The sequence below is a fragment of the Equus quagga genome, chromosome 2, assembly GCF_021613505.1.
Source record: "Equus quagga isolate Etosha38 chromosome 2, UCLA_HA_Equagga_1.0, whole genome shotgun sequence".
Lineage (NCBI taxonomy): Eukaryota > Metazoa > Chordata > Mammalia > Perissodactyla > Equidae > Equus > Equus quagga.
This window is the reverse complement of record NC_060268.1, coordinates 88,531,165-88,546,646: the sequence shown is the minus strand read 5'-3', so window position 1 is coordinate 88,546,646 and position 15,482 is coordinate 88,531,165. Positions and strand designations below refer to the sequence as shown.

At 44.7% G+C, this 15,482-nt stretch overlaps 1 protein-coding gene across 8 annotated transcripts in view; it reads right to left on the bottom strand.

Annotated features, from left to right (window-relative positions):
- The window catches only part of AKAP13 (A-kinase anchoring protein 13), a 325,669-nt gene extending 313,853 nt beyond the window's left edge, over window positions 1–11,816 (bottom strand). For all 8 annotated transcript variants that reach the window (XM_046653445.1, XM_046653447.1, XM_046653446.1 and 5 more), the window contains exon 1: window positions 11,622–11,816. The gene's annotated coding sequence lies outside the window, so the exon portion shown is untranslated. The remainder of the gene's footprint in view (window positions 1–11,621) is intronic.
- Window positions 11,817–15,482: the final 3,666 nt, after the last annotated feature.

Sequence of the window (15,482 nt, the reverse complement as noted above, 5' to 3'; positions counted from 1 at the left end):
GAGACAGACAAAGAGAGAGAGAGAGGGAGAGAGACAGAGAGAGAGAGGGAAAGAGACGGGGGGGGAGAGAGACACAAGGTGCTGTTTTAGGTCACTGCCATCTTCCTTCATTCCTATCTAGTCCTCCTTAGTCATACCTAGGTGGTGTTTACCACCATCATTATTATTACTAGCTACCATGCCATGTGCCCCTACTATGTGCCAGGAGCCTCATATATCCCTAATTCCCACAATAACCCCCACCCTCCCTTCTCTATCTAGACTTCTTTAAATCTTACACCCAGTCCAGATTTCATCCCTGAACTCCAGTCTTGCATATGCAAAACTTTACTATCTCTTCATGTAAAGTCTCACAGATCTCAAACTTAACACGTCCAAAAGAGCAACACAATGTCTTCCCCACTCAGGCAACCACACCAGCACCATTCCCCCAGGTGGTCAAGTACAACACCTGGGAATCACCCTTGATTCCTTTCTTTCCTTCAAAACCTTTTTCAAGCCTGTAAGTAATCCTATCAGTTCTGTCTTTGAAGTGTTCGTTGATTCCAACCACTTCTCGCCACGTTCACTGCTACCACCCTAATCCAGGCCGCCATCTCCTCTAAACTGGATGGACTACTGCAAAACTCTTCAACAGTCTCCCTGTTTCCACTCCTGCTCCTGACATCCAGAGTGAAACCTTTAAAACCTAAGTTACCTCTTCTCATTCCTTGCTCAAGCCCATCAGCTGCTTCCCATCACACTTAAAAGCCTATCTGATCTGGCCTCTGCCCACGTGTGCCTTATCTCCTACGGTTCTCCTTTCCCACCAGTCCTGGCCACGCTGGCCTCCCTGTTCACACTCCCCCCTCTTTGCACCTCATGTTCCCTCTGCATGGACCATCCAGGATCTTCAAGGGGCTTGCTCCTTTCACTTCCCTCGGGTCTCTGCCCAAATCTCATCTCCTCAGAAAGGCCTTGTTTGACCTCCCCAATTTCTGCTGCTACTCTTCACATTCTTCCTAGAATTATCACCACCAGACATCACCAAAATTGTTTGTCCTACTTATTTTCTGCTTTCCTCGCTAAAATGTCAGCTCCTTGACGACAGCAACTACTTTCTGTCACTGAATCCCCATCACCTAGAACAGCGCCTGACATGCAGAAGGCACACAAATATGTGCTGAATAAATTAACAAACAACCCTACAAGGTATGTCATATACTCAATTTACAAAAGAGAACTGAGTTTCAGAGACAAATAAGTGACCTAAAGCCACACAGCAAATAAGTCACCAAATGCACATGAAAGAGTCAGTACACCCCCGACTCACTGCGTCCTGTGCTATACAACTGAATTACACATATGCGCTACGAAAAATGAAAAAGCAAGCATTTCTCCATGAAAACATCAGACCACAGTGCTCTTTCCTTTTCTGTTCATCACTAGAGCATTTCGTGTTTTCAATCAATCTTATGCACGTACTATATATGTACTTGTTTGACAGGAAAACATCTTTTTTTGTATTCCCCACAGAACAAGGGCTGTGCTGCAGATGGTAGACCCTTAACAAATGTCTGATATTTATACCCCTGAAGACTTGAAGAATCCTCTAACGGGACGTTCAGCACCACCAAGAAAGCAGACTCTTCTGAGAGACTTCAGTTTCCAACCACGATGGAGCAACTGGAGCCAGACATCCTGCCACACCGCCTCCCACTGCTACAAAAATGGACAAAATACATGAGGTAACATCTTACAGACACTTCACAACAGACAGCACAGGACTGCAATCCCTAACAGAAGGGAACAGAGGAGACGAGCTCCACAATGGCACCAGCTCTCTAAGCCTGGAGGCACATACGGGGACCATGGTGCAACGAGGAGGACCCCAGGCATAGCATGGCAGCCTTGTCAAGCTGAGAAGTCAGACATGAGTCTGGGAAGGCTGAGGAATCTAAAAACTGCAGAGCAGCAGAAAGGAGGGACTTCCACGAAGGATCTCCATAAGTCAGCACAGAGGCCTCCTTGAGTCTGATATTGAACAGCGAGCCACGCAGGCATACTGTAAAAATCTATGCGAGCAGGCAAAGAAGGACCCAAGAACTATAAGGTGAATGACGCCAGAGCTCACATAGGGCTGCACGCGTTCATATTCTCATCAGCCAGAGCAGAAAACATCAAATTCTTCAATGGAAACTACAGGGGCTTCATGCCTTAGTAATGGGACAAAACTAGCCTTAGAGTAAAAGCTACTCTAGACTAATCCTAAAAAGTTTAAAAAGAAGCCTCAGAAGTATCAAGCAAATAACGAAACCTGCCAAAACAAAGTCTAATACTCTTCGAAGCATGGTTCTCATATTAGGGATGATTTTGCCCCCGAGGGGACATTTGGCATGTCTAAAGATACGTCTGGTTGTCACAAGTGGGGGTGATATTACTGGCATGTAGTGGGCTGAGGCTGGTGATGCTGCTAAAGATCCTACAGTGCACAGGATAGCCCCCCACAACAGAGAATTATCTGGCCCCAAATATCAGTAAGATATTTAGAAATATTAACTCAAAGTGAATCATAAACCTAAATGTAAAATTTTTTGTGATTTTTTTTTAAGTGAAGTTATCATAATTTACAACATTGTGAGATTCCAGTTGTACATTATTATCTGCCAGTCATCACACACGTGTGCCCCTTCACCCTGTGTGCCCACCCTCCAACCCCTTCCCCCTGGTAACCACTAAACAGTTCTCTTTGTCCATGTGTTTATCTTCCATAAATGTAAAATCTTAAACTATACAATTTCTAGGAGAAAATACAGAGGAAAGTCTTTGTGCTCTTAGGTTAGGCAAAGAGTTCTCAGATACTACACCAAAAGCATAATCCACGAAAGAAAAAACAGTAACTTGGACATTCTCAAAAGTAAGAACTGCTCTTCGAAAGAAATTATTAGAATAAAAAGATAAGCCACAGACTAGGAGAAAATATTTGCAAATCATAATCATGTCTCTGACTCTAGAATAGAGGTATACCTTGGAGATATTGTGGGTTCAGTTCCAGACCACCACAATTAAGCAAATAGTGCAATAAAGCAAGTCACACAAATTTTTTGCTTTCCCAGTGCATATAAAAGTTATGTTTCTACTACACTGTTGTCTGATAAGTGTGCAATAGTATTATGTCTAAAAAACAATGCACAGACCTTAAAAAATACTTTATTGCTAAAAAATGCTAACCATCATCTGAGATGAAATCTTTTTGCTAGTGGAGGGTCTTGCCTCCATGTTGACGGCTGCTGACCCATCAGGGTGGTGGTTGCTGAAGGTTGGGTGGCTGTGGCAATTTTTTCAAATAAGACAACAACAAAGGGTGCTGCACCGATTGACTCTTCCTTTCATGAACGATTTCTCTGCAGCGTGTGATGCTGTTTGATAGCATTTTACCCACCACAGAACTTCTTTCAAAATCGGAGTCAGTCCTCTCAAATCCTGCCGCTGCTTCTTCAACTAAGTTTATGTCATATTCTAAATCCTTTGTTTTCATTTCACCAACCTTCACAGCATCTTGACCAGGAGTAGACTCCATCTCAAGAAACCACTTTCTTTGCTCATCCATAAGGGGCAACTCCTCATGCATTAAAGTTTTCTCATGAGATGGCAGCAGTTCAGTCACGTCTTCAGCTCCACGCCTACTTCTAGTTCTCTTGCCGTTTCCACCACATCTGCAGTTACTTCCTCCGCTGACGTCCTGAACCCCTCACAGTCATCCCTGAGGGTTGGAATCAACTCCTTCCAAACTCCTGTTAATGTTGATATTTTGACCTTTTCCCATGAATCACGAATCTTCTTAATGGCATCTAAAATGGTGAATCCTATCCAGCACGTTTTCAATTTACTTTGCCCAGATCCGTCAGAGGAATCACTATCTAACGCAGCGATAGCCTTCCAAAATGAATTTCTTAAATCACAAGACTTGAAAGTCACAATTACTCCTTGATGCATGGGCCGCAGAATGGATGTTGTGTTAGCAGGCATGAAAACCACATTAATCTCATTGTACACCTCCATCAGAGATCTTGGGTGGCGGTGCATTGTCAATGAGCGGTAATATTTTGAAAAGAATCTTTTCTTCTGAGTAGTAGGTCTCAACGGTGGGCTTAAAATATTCAGTAAACCGTGTTGTAAACAGATGTGCTGTCATCCAGGCTTTGTTATTCCCACTACAGAGCACAGGCAGAGTAGAGTTAGCATCATTCTTAAGAGTCCTAGGATTTTTGCAATGGTAAATGACCAGTGGCTTCAACTTAAAGTCACCATCTGCATTAGCCCCTCATAAGAGAGTCAGCCTGTCCTTTGAAGCTTTGGAGCCAGGCACTGACTTCTCCCCTCTAGCTATGAAAGTTCTAGATGGATCTTCTTCCAATATAAGGCTGTTTCATCTACATTGAAAATCTGTTGTTTAGTGTAGCCTCCTTCATTAACCGTCGTAGCTAGATCTTCTGGAGAACTTACTGCTTCACCCTGCACTTTTATGTTATGGAGATGGCCTCTTTCCTTAAACTTCATGAACCAATCTCTGCTGGCTGCAGGCCTGTCTTCTGCAGCTTCCTCACCTCTCAGCCTTCAGAGAATTGCAGAGGGTTAGGGCCTTGCTCTGGATTAGGCTTTGGCTTAAGGGAAGGCTTTGGCTGGTGTGATCTTCTATCCAGACCACTCAAACTTTCTCCAAATCAGCAAACGGCTGTTTTACTTTCTTATGGTTCGGGTGTTCACTAGAGTAGCACTTTAATTTTCTTCAAGAATTTTTCTTTTGCATTCACAACTTGGCAGTTTGGCAGAAAGAGCCTAGTTTTCGTCCTATCTCGGCTTTCGACATGCCTTCCTCACTAAGCTTATCATTTCTAGCTTTTGATTTAAAGTGAGAGATGTGCCACTTTTCCTTTCACTTGAACACCTGGAGGCCACTGTAGGTTATCAATTGGCCTAATTTCAATATTGTTGTGTCTCAGAGAATAGGGAGGCCCAAGGAGAAGGTGAGAGACAGAGGAACAGCTGGTGGGTGGAACACTCAGAATACATGCAACATCTATCAAGTTCATCATCTTATATGGGCCCCAAAACAACCAAAGTACTAACATCAAAGATCACTGACCACAGATCACCGTAACAAATATAATAATAGTGACCAAGTTTGAAATATTACAAGGATTACCACAATGTGACAGAAAGATACGAAGTGAGCAAATGCTGTTGCAATAATGGCACCAATAAACTTGCTCAATGCCGGGTTGCCACAAACCTTCAGCTTGTAAAAAACACACTATCTGAGAAGTGTAAGAAAAAGAGGTATGCCTGTAACCACAGAACTTTCAAAACTCAATAATAAAAAAGCAAACAACTCAATTTAAAGAAATGGGCAAAAGATGTGAACAGACACATCACCAAAAACTGGCAAATAATCACATGAAAAGAGCTTAACATCATTAATCACCGGGCCAACTAAAAAAAAAAGAAAGGTGGCTACAGGGGCCAGCCCAGGTGCATAGTGGTTAAGTTTGTGCACTCAGCTTTGGCAGCCGGGGGTTCACAGGTTTGGATCCTGGGTGTGGACCTACACCACTCATCAAGCCATGCTGTGGCAGCAACCCACATATAAAGTGGAGGAAAGTGGAAGAAGACTGGCACAGATGTTAGCTCAGGGCCAATCTTCCTCAGCCAAAAAAAAAAAGGCTACATTCTGTGTGATTCCACTTATATGATTCTTGAAAAGGCGAAAAAACCACAGAGACAGAAAACAGATCAGTAGTGCCTAAAGTCTGGGGGTGGCAGATGGGTTGACTACAAAGGGGCTCAGAAGAATTTGAAGGGATGAAAGAACCATTCTAAACCTTGACTGAAGCAGTAGTTATGAGAATGTATACAGGTGTCAAAACACAGAACGCTTGTGAATTTTACTGAATGTAAATTATACATTAAAATAAAAAAAGAATGATCAAATAGAGACTAAAGAGATAACATCCTGAGTGAACCTTGATCCTACCCTGGTTAAAAAATTTTTTAAATCAACTATAAAAAGACATTTGGAGGAAAAACGGGTAAAGCTGAATATGAGCTGAATAATACACTAGAATTATTAAATTTTTTTAGCTGTGATCACTGTATTTGGTTATGTAAAACAAGGAGATAGGCAAACTTTTTTGGTTAAAGGCCAGACAGTAAGTATTTTTGGCTTTGTGGACCACACGGTCTCTTGTCACTACTCTACCCTGTCACTGTAGCACCAACACAGCCACAGGCAATATGTGCACGGATGAGCAGGCTGTGTCCCAATAAAACTCGATTTACGAAAACAGGCAGTAGGCCAGACCGGGCCTGCGGGCCATTGTTTGAGGACCCCTAATGTAGACAAAACTGTAGTGACAGAAAGGGGAGCAGGGGTTGCCTACGGTGAGACAGGCAATGGGATGAGGGCTGAAGGGAGGAAGTGCCTGGAGAATGGCACAAGGGAACTTTCTGGAGCGATGCAAATACTCTATATCTTGATTGTGCTGCTAAGTTACAGGCATGGATACATATATACTTAAAATGGGTGGATTTTATCATATAAATATCTCAATAAACTTCTTTTAAAAATGTATTCTTTCCAGGTGATTGCATCAAGCAGCTATGAGATTTTAAGGCAAGATTATGAGTAAATCATTCTAATGTAAAGCTGTTTTCCATAACATGGCCTTTGGAGCCAAAATAATCTGAGTTCAAATCTTAGCACCATAGTTTAGTAGCTATGTGACCACTGTCAAACCACTTTGGGGGCTGTTTTCTCATCCTAAAATGGGTTAATAATGCCTGTCTCATAGGTTTGTTTTAAAAATTAAACAAGAAATAGAGGTATATAAGAGGTACACTCTCCTGATTTGAGTAAACCAATTTTTTTAAAAATAATTTAAGAAAACGAGTCAGAAAAGATGAGATAAGTCCACGAGCTTCTTTTGTATTCTTCTGAAATATTCTGACCTTCTTTGTTCCCTGTTTGTTTTGGCTTCACCTGACTTCAAGCACTGGCATCCACCATCAGTTTCTGTGATTTCACAGTAACTTGGACCTAACAGCAAGCACTGGGAACTGAAATCTCTTTTGAGTTTAGAAAAATATTCCATGACAAATATGTTGGGAAAGAAATCGGAGAAGATAAGAGCCAAAAGTAAAAAGTATCAACTTTCACAATCAAGGAGAATGGCAACAGAAATGGCTTAATATTTTAATTACCTTTTATAAGGAAAAACCAATAAAGTTAGTTGGACGTTTTCCCCTTCTAGACTAGGATTTGAATTTTATCCAAAACAGTAGCCAACCAATAAAATTACAAAATGACACAGGATTTGCATAGTGTTTTATCTCAAGTGTCTCTCACAACAGGAGTGGGTGGCAGACAGGATAAGATTAATATTAAATTTGCTTTTATTTTATAAGTAAGGATACCAAGTCTGAGACAGATAAAGTGGCTTGCTCAAGGGCAGATAGCCAATAAATGACAAAGTCTGGATGTGAAGTCAGATATGTGGCTCCACACCACGTGCTTATGGCAGAGGGCACCATCAGACAATCATCTCGGGCTCTGTGAAACTCTTTACATAACTCATTGGTGCTTTTCCCTAACGTGACATCTTTAATTGTCTAAAGACAAATCAATTACAGTGTGACTTACCTACTAACTTCCTAACTATTCAGGAATAACTGGCCATTTTGGGTGGGAGAGGCTTTGCCCAAAGATGGGCTTATGATATGATCAGAAAATTGAAAAGGGCTGATTTCCAACAGAAGACCCTGCAGAGGGGCGGAAATGATAAATCCCTCACTCCTCTTCCTTCTCCCCATCCCAATACCCACAGCACACAAACACATCGATACCCACCTTCCCCGGGCGCCGAACAAAGCTCTGAAGAGGTAAACAAGGAAAGCACATCATTGTCCCACACAAATATTCAGTCTCTCAGTACCAGGGCTGCCTGTCCATCCTCCCAGCAAGGCATGACAAAAATGGGTTATCTACTCACCTTCTACTTATTACGTCCCAATCAACACACAGGTTGTGGACTATAAGACCACAAATGTGAGGACACATGAATTAAACTTCCTTCCTTCCTCCTCACTCACCATTCACAATGGTAAGACAGTCCGACAGTGAGGGACTCAGGAGCCCCGCTTCCAAATGGATGCCCATCCCCTCCAGGAATAACTGAGTCTATTCAAGTGCACTTAAATTCTAACTTTAAAAGAAGGGGTTATCAAAAGTCCAAGTTTGTTCATCTAGCTTTGTCAGGGAAGTTTTTTTCCTCAACCTAAGTCTGATCAAATGTAATCTTTAAAGGTTTACTATAATCCTTCCTGGTGAAAATCCTTATTTTCTAAGAAAACTAACGGAAATTCTTATTTTATACGAAAATCTGTATAAGACAGAAAATCCTTATAAGAAAACTAATGGAAAGATGAGATTCAATATACAAGAAACATCCATTACAGGGTAATATTTCTAGAATGTATCTACCCCATTTGGTATTGTGAATATTGTAAACTGAGCTGACACAACTGATTTAAATACTGCTTCCTTCTGTAAATGGTGGCACCTTCAAAACTGTTATCTTGAAGAGGAAATGAGTGATTTGCTCAAGTCTCTGAATTGTACTAACGCTGTATTAACCCCAGTTCGGTGCTATCTTAAGCAAGTTTGAGAAATGTAGTCACAATCCGTATCTACTATTTTTCAAGACTAAAGTAAAACAAGGAAGAAAAGCTGGAACTGACTAAATAATTCAGATATCTTATTACAAGTGTTGAAAACAATCCATCTCTCACCATTTCTTCAACACCATAAAGGCAGAGTTCTACCCAACTAAGCCGTTTGGCAAGCCCCACCCATAGACTAACAGGTAACTGAGAAGATAAACCCACTGTTTCTACAACATTCAGGGCAATCGGCACCTTAAAAAAAAATCTGCATTTGACGAACACTCTCAAGTCTCAGGAGGATTCCTTCCTTCTGAAAGAAATAGCTAAACCATTAGAAAGCATGAGACTTTTAAAAATGCTTTTCTAAGTCATATAAAAATGTATCAAAAGTATCATCATTACAGCCACCAGGTAACAGGCCCTACTTAAAGTCAGGCACACTATTAAGTACCTCACAGAGTTTCACTTATTCCTAAGAACACTGCAAAGTATGTTACTACCCCTTACATAGTAGGAAACCCGAGCTCTGACAGGTTAAGTGACCTGGTCAAGGCTACACAACCAGTCTACAGAAGTGTGGGGATCTCAACTCAAATTTACCTAGCTCCCAAGAATGTACATTCTTCGCAACTGTGCCACCTCCTCATTTCACAAGAGAGGTACAGACACAGATGTGAATGGGTTTGTTCAGAAGTCTGAATCATTCCACCAGAAAAGGGAGAAAATTTCTAAATCAGAACCACTTCTTGAAATCCATACTGCCCTATTCAAACTTCACTCCAAGAATCAACGGATGAAAAAGAAAGGTTAGGAATCCTTTTAAAGTAAACTACATTTCATCACATTCCGGAAAGTGTACTATTATTTGGGGCAAGTCCCCAGTCAGGGGTTCTAGGTGCACTCCATTAGCATTTGACCCCATTCAAACACATACTGTACACCTGCACTGTGTTAAGACTCCTTCCTAGCAAAGAGGGTACAAAGCTAAGTAAGAAATCAGACTCACCACAGCCCTCAAGGAGTGAACAGACCAGAGGAGAAATCCACTTATACCACACGTACAGTTACCATTAGTCAGGCAAATAAATGAAGTGTGAGAAGTCCTAAAACAAAAGTATGTACAACACGCCATCACAGCTCAGAGAAGGTAAAGCAACTGGCCTAGTTGTCACAGTATGTTGTAAGTAATATTTGTTTACATTATGTCCCTCCCTGAGAACCCGTTCAGAACTGTCAACCTCCCTCCCCACAATCGATCCACGCAGGCACGCACACCCCCACAACCAGGAAGGAAAGCCCTCCGAGCACGGATCGTGACTCCTAAAGGTGATCTTGTCGCTGTAGTTCAAAAGTACAATGCTTATGCCACAAGGACATTTTTCTTCAGCTTCGTCAGGTGAAGAACGCTTGTTTTTCAAAACAAAATGTGGCCAACCAAACCAGAAGAACCCAGGAATACTTCTCCGCATTACTCACTTAGCATAAGAAATAGATCAAAGCCAATCGACACACAGTATTTCTCAAAATCGTCTTTTTAATTTAGCAGACGGCAAAGGAATATAACAACTGATATGAACACATTCGGGTCAGTTCGTTCCACTATAAATTGGACAGGCATTTAAGGTAGTTCCATTTGGGAGATTCAAACAGAATTATTCTCACATCATAAGTCAAATGAACCAAATTCAGCAGAATCGATGCACAAGGTCTGTACTTAATGCAGTCTGCAAATGCCCAAGAAACCACGAAGGAATACAAGAACGGTAACAGTGATTTATCTCAACTCATCATAACTCCTTTACAAACTTGCAAAAAATGATCTTTCAAAAACTGCAGCGTTTGTCCTGATCTGGGAAATCCAACGGTTTAGAAAAATGGAATAAGCTGCTGCTTCTGAAAATAAAGGCGGGGGGGGGGTGGGTAAAATAAGAAAAAAAGGCACACATCTTCTTCCTTTAGTTGTATATGCCTGAGGCAATAAACTCCCCAAAAATAACTCCACTGAAGAGTATAAAAGCTGAGAACGAACACCAAAATACAGCTCTATCCAACTTTCATTGTGAACTCCTGAGTTCACAGAAAGACCTAGAAATTTAAACGTGCTGGCATCATTTTGCTGTAAGAATTATTTCCAAAAACAAACCAAAAAAAAAAAAAAAACCCGTCTATTCTTCCTTCCGATGAAAAAAATTTTGGAGGGTTTTCCCCAGATTCTTTTCAAAACTCTTCACATAGTGGTTGACTTTGCAAAAAGCACAAAGTGTCACTAAGCCATATTTACCCAAAAGAGTGTTTTGTTTGGTCTCCAAGTATGGCTGCACTCGAACCAGGTCGAGCTGAGCGCGCCGCACGGTCCCGGAGGGGTCCCCTCCGGCCGCACATCCCCGAACCGCGCGGGTCCCCGGCCGCGGCCCCGGGAGCGGGCGCCCACAGCGACCCCCGCAGGCGGGCGCGCCCCGCGTGTTTACGGTCCGCGCCGGCCCCGGGAGCCGCTCCCTGGGGTCCGCAACACTTGTCCGCGAGATCCGTCGGATCGGAGGGACCCACGGAGCACCCGCCCCCGGAGGAGAGGACCGGGGAGCCTGGGGCCGGGGGTTCAGGCCTCGCGGGACCCGGCGGCAGCACCCGCGTCGTGCAACGCGGCCCCGAAATTGGATGCGGGAGCGGGAGGCGCGCGGGGCCGGGAGCAGACAATGCGTCAGGCGGTACTCGCGCGAGGAGGGGGCCGCGGAGCCGAGGCGCCCCCGCCGCCCATCCATCCTGCGCGCTCCCGCCCCGCCCCCGCGGCCCAGGGACCCCGCCCCCTCCGCGCCCCCGCCCCGAGGAGCTGCCGCAGGGGGAGGGGCCCGCGCTCCCGGCCCGCGACCCCTCCTCAAACCACCAAACTTCCCCCAACTCCGCCAACTAAGTTGCGCTCTCACCGTGCGGCGCCCGGGGCTCCCCCGCGGGCCGAGCCGGAGCAGCTCCGCACCTTCGCCGCGGAGAAAGACAATAGGTGGCCGCTCTCCCGGCGGCGGCGGCGGCGGCGACGGCTCAAAGTGGCGGCTGCAGACGCGAGGAGCGGGCACAGCGGTCTCGGCAGAGCCCAGGAGCTTCCCCGCGGCTGCTCCGGCTCCGCGCTGGCCCTGCACACAGCCCCAGCCCGCCAGCGCATGCGCCACAAGCGGCTCGGGGATGGGCGGGGCACCTGGGAGGGCCGTAACGCCTACGAGCCCTCCCATGAGTAAGCGCGGAGCCAAGGGCTGCGGGCAGGGATTGCACAGCAGAGCTGCCCATCAAGCTCGGTGAGACCAATGGGAAGGCACCTGGGCGGTGCGTTCTGGTTGCTAAGGAAGGCTGAGGTTGACCGCCGCCGCTGCTGCGCGCGGCAAAGTGATCAAAGTGGGGCGGCTGGCAGAGGCGGCTCTGGGAAATGCCCACCCACGCTCTCCTCTCAGCCCTATCTCCGGAAACCGCCCTTCCTCCGTGTGCTGGTGCTTACCTGAGCCTAGCACTTAAACCTCACATACTGAAATGATTTACTGTTTCCCTCCACTTGAAATCAGAAAGTGAGGTTTAGTCTTCTTTGCGTCCAGTGCCTAGGAGAGTCACTGCTAGGTATTCAACAAGTGTTTTAGACGGATGGATGGATGGGTCTACGGCCGCATCAGGATTCTGACAGTGCGTTCCATAAACTTTTGGCTACTCGATCGCCGCAAAATCATACAGTCTTCGAGTTGCAAAAGACCTCAGAAATCATCTGGTGGCTTCTGAGAAACAAAATATGGTCCACTGGTACACGAAGAAACTTCTTCATTTTGATAATTGTGTGTTTATTTGAATGTGTATGGGGGGGGGAATGCCTAGCATGTCAAACTATTACGTCGTTAGTTAGCCTTGAACTGAAATTTGCTTCCCTTTATGTGGACCTGGTTCTCACGTATATTTTCTTAATTCGTCCTCACAGGTAAAAAAACCAAGGGTAAACATTCCTGGTGCTTCGTGTGACGTTATTTCCCAACCACCTCATCTTGCTGCTCACCCTCCTCCACACCACTCTAATCTGTCCTGATCAATATTTAAAAGATGACACAGAGAGAGGAGACTCCTAGATCCTAGTGTTGACTCTGCCACAAAGGAGGCCACCATGCTCAGGTCACTCCTCCTCAAAGGACTTAAGTCTCCCGAAAAGCCAGGGGGCTAACCTAAAAATCACTTAGACCTGAAGCGTGGTCCTCCATGGCCTTCTCTTAGAGCCTGGCTGGTCTGTTACAGAGGCAGCCGCAAGTCTTACCGTGTCATCTTTCTAGGGACTGCTGATGATACCATTTGCTGCTCCCTGACTCAGCAGGATTTACGCCTCTCCAGTGGGCTGCAAAAACGGTCGAGAGTCCAGCACTTTTCAAAGTTTGCTGCGCCTAACAGTCACCTGGGGGATTTGGATAAATGTGGATCCTGATTCAGTAGGTCTTGGGTGGGATCTAGGCTTCTGCATTACAACAAGCTCCCAGGTGATAGTGTGGGATGCCACTTAGAGTGGTCTACTCTAAATTCCCCAGACAATTGAGCCCTCCGTCTTCCTTGGGAAATCTTAAGCGGTTATCTGTGTGGCTGACACTTTCTCATCATGCAGGCATCAGCTCTAGTGTGCCTCTTCATAGAAACGTCCTTGGCCAGCCTATCTAAAATGACCCACTCTCCCCTAGTCCCTCTCATTCATATTACTCAGATTTTTTCATAGCATTTGTCTCAGTCTGAAAGTATCTTGTCTGTGTTTATTGCCTATCTCTCCCACTATAGCGTACGCTCCCTGAAGTCTGTTTTGGTTACCCCTCTCTCTCCTGCACCGGTTATACAGTGCCTGTAGGAAGAGTAGGAACTCAAAAGTTCTGCATGAGTGAATTTGTACAGAAGGAGCTACTGTGAGACGCCCTCAAACTGAGTGTCCCTGATACTAAAGATTTGTTCTTCCAAGGTACACCAAATATCTCTACCCAGTGTGCCCCATCTCATCAGAAAGAGTTGGGGTTTAGCAATTCTCTGACTTTCCCTGAGCAAGTTTACAAGCCAGGAAAGATACCAGGGCCTTATCAAGCAGCGGTAGGATTTTATATCTCTGAGCTATCTCTAAATTCTCTCTTCAGTTGACATATCTCTCTAATTGATTTACACAGGTTATAATGCCTAAAAATATAACAAGGATAAACCCCATTTTACAGAAAGTCCCTTTAAATGCCAAAGCAAAGCAAAAACAAAATGAACACAGTTGTAGGAACGTGAATTTCTCCTGAGACCTATGGTCCCTGAAATGTCCACTTTTGTAAAAGAAGCAACACTGGAACAGACCTGTCCCAGGGCTCTTCTTTCGCTGCAGAGGACATTTTAAGGTTTTTGTGGTATAAATAGTACCCTGATGTTTCTTTGAGGGGACTTCCACTTTCAACTCCTTGCTTGAGATGAAGCCAACTCCATCAGGACCCCAATTCTATGGCTTCAGCATGTGATCAGACCTGAGCCAACCAGTGCATCCTATCCGCAGGCAATAGTGATTGACTCAGGGCTGGGCACATGACCCCAAACAAACCAATCAGGGACAACAGGAGTAAATTCTACCTTAGCTGATTTTGTCTTTCTCAATTGGAACCTGGAAGGAAGTGCTTGTCAGCCATCTTGTCACCATGAGGAAAGAATCTCTTCAAATGGAGCCAGCACAGTGGAAAGGAAAGAGATGGTGAAAAACAATGTCTTAGTGACATTGATCAAACTGCTGAATCCAGCAATACCTGAGGCTAGAACAACACATAGACTTTTCCATCACGTAAGCCAATAAGGCCATCGGAGTGGAGGTTTCTGTCACTTGAGTTCTATTTAGATACACCACCGGTGAGCTAACGATTCCTGGTCAATTCCCTGGCTGGCTTCTCAATTCAATTAGCAAACAGCTGTTGAGAGTGTACTGTGTACCAGGCTTTAGACTTGGTCCTAGGATCGGAGATGAAGAGCAAGGTTCCTGCCTTTAAGGAACTCACAGTCAAGTAAGGGAAACAGGCAAGCAAACCAGCAAGAAATTGGATGTGCAAGTGCCCTTACAGAGGCAAATGCAGGGTGTCGGGGCCACAGAGAGGACAACTTCTACTTGGAGGGTGAAAGTTCAGGGGAGGCATCTGGAGGGATATGACAGATGCGCTAGGTCCTGGAAGACAATCAACCAAGAAAAGAACGGTGGAGTAGTGCAGGAGGCTTGTGTGTCTGTGCACGGGGAACAGAGGATGTTCCCAGAAAAGGGAAGAGCAAATTCAAAGACGTGGAGGTATCAGAAACACAGCACACGCAAGAAACTGGAGGGCAAAGGGGTAGGAGATGACGCTGAAGGAGGGTAGCCAAGGCCAGGTGATGCTGCCCTACTAAGGAGATCGGCCTTCATTCTGAAAGGCCCAGAGGAACCCTCAAAAGATTTTAAGCAATGGAACAATCATGAGAACAGATTTTCATCTTAGAAAGATCACATTAGCCCCGTGTGCTTAGGCTGAATTTAAGTGGGAGACGAGGATGAGGGTGGGGAACAGGGAAATCTCCAAGAGAAACGTGTCCCCAGGTGGGAGGTTTTGCAGTCCAGAGCTAAAGTTTCACTTCCTGGGTGGCAGAAATTACCTTCCTTCCTCCATGTCAAGCCCAGTGCTGTCCAATAGAAACATATGGTAAGCTACATATGTGATTTAAAATTCTCTACTAGCCACATGTAAAAAGTAAAAAGAAACAGGTAAAATTAATTTTCATGATATTTTATTTAAACAGCGATATCC